Here is a 1,905-nt window from a genome sequence, read left to right as displayed (position 1 = left end):
TCTTTGTGATACTAGGAATGTTTCTTTAATTCTTTTCAAATAGTTCAATGATAATGAGCAAAAACATCACTGGTTTTTGTCTGCTGATTTTGTACCCCAAAATGTTACTGACATTGCTTATTAGTTTTCATCATTTTTGTAGAGAACATCAACAAATGTAATGGAAATCTTCAGGTTGAAACAAAATACTTGCAATCCATATATCTGTAAAGAGACTCATATTCTAAAAAGGAATTCTATTACTCAATAACAAAAAAGTAAATGTACATTTTATTTTTAAAGGAGCACAGAACCTTGCTAGACATTTCTAAAAATGTTTAACAGACATCTTTAGAGGTGCTTGATATTATTAACATTAGGGAAATGTAAATCAAAGCCACAGTGGGATATCACTTCATGTCTGTTAGAATGTTTTTATCAAAAAGGCAAAAGATATGTGTTAGTGAAGGCATTAAGAAAAGTGAACCCCTTCACATCACTGGTAGGAACATAGATTGGTGTAGCCTTTTTAGTAAATGATATGAAAATTTCTAAAGAAATTAAAAATACAAGGCATAGGACCCTGGTATTCTAGCTTTGCTTTGTTTGCTTCCAAAATATCATTCTCCCTTCAATTTAAAAATTTAAAAAGGAAATTCAACCTAATTTAAAAAGGAAAATGAACGCATGTGGATCCCTGGCAACCCAGCAGTTCACTCATGGTCGCAGTGGTGGTAGGACACATGTGGCTGGGGAAGGGACTTCCAGAAACCTAGCGAGGTATCCATGGTCGCAGAGGCAGTGGGGTGCACACACACAATGGGACTGTCCCAGGCAGGCGCCTGACCCCCAAATCCAAGTGTGGATACACACACACACTAACATTTGGTAAGTCAGATGAATCAGCATTGTGCTTTGGCACACAAACAGGTAAAATAGAATGTGGCAGATGAAGCTTCCATTCTTTCCTTTTTTTCTTAATATATTAGAACCCCAGCTCACATACAGAGGTTAAGATCAGACCTATACATAGCACAAATCCTGCAGCAAAATTGGCTGGAGTACATAACACATTTCTGGATCAGTTTTGGACCTACCACTGAACTGTAAACACTAGAGGAATTTTACTTCATTTATTTTTCTATGTTTGTTTGACTGCTTTTTATTTTATTTTTCTGTTGGGTCAAGGTTTTTTTTTTTTTTGGTACTGGAAATCAAACTCACCACCTTGCACTTGGCAGGCAGTTACTGTGCTTCTGAGCTATATCCGTGGCCTGAGGATTATTAAAATTTAGATTAATTTTGTCTTGTTTTATTTTTTAGGGTTAATTTTGTTTTCTGTTTTTAGTCTTTTTTCTTTCCCTTTTTATCTTTTTCTTTAATGACTTAGATTTATTACTTTCCTTTTTGTTTTCATCTCGTCTTCTGTCTTTTGCCAACTGTCGTGCTTGATTTTATGATACTTTCCTGTGAATAAACATTGTCTTTTCTCTGTCTGGTACACTTCAATACTCCACAGTGTCCTCTTTCATTCTTTCACTCCTCTGTCTTCCGGTTTCCCAAAGCTTGGTGATCATCCTATGCCATCCAGTCTTTCTCCGATTGTATTGGACCTCATTCTTATCTCTCTATCTTGCCTCCTATCCCTCTTAAGCCCCTACCCTTGCAACAGGGTAAAATCACTCCACTAAAGGAAAAAATCATTGCATGCAGGTTCCTGGTATATTCTGTATTGTGTTAGACAACTGCAGAATTTGCTGCTATGGTTAAAAGTATCAGACTGATAGTTACCACAGTTTTTCAGTATCTAGGTTGTGCTAGAGACTGTTATTGTTAACTATATTACTGTAGCCAGGATACCATACCTGCTATAATCAGTTTTTCTGTCCTATATGATAGCTCTGTGATTGTATAAGAGCATTACAA

Source organism: Cavia porcellus, unplaced genomic scaffold (assembly GCF_034190915.1).
Source record: "Cavia porcellus strain 051 isolate PalLab524CR breed Dunkin Hartley unplaced genomic scaffold, mCavPor4.1 scaffold_9, whole genome shotgun sequence".
Taxonomy (NCBI): Eukaryota; Metazoa; Chordata; class Mammalia; order Rodentia; family Caviidae; genus Cavia; species Cavia porcellus.
This window is presented reverse-complemented; position numbering follows the sequence as displayed.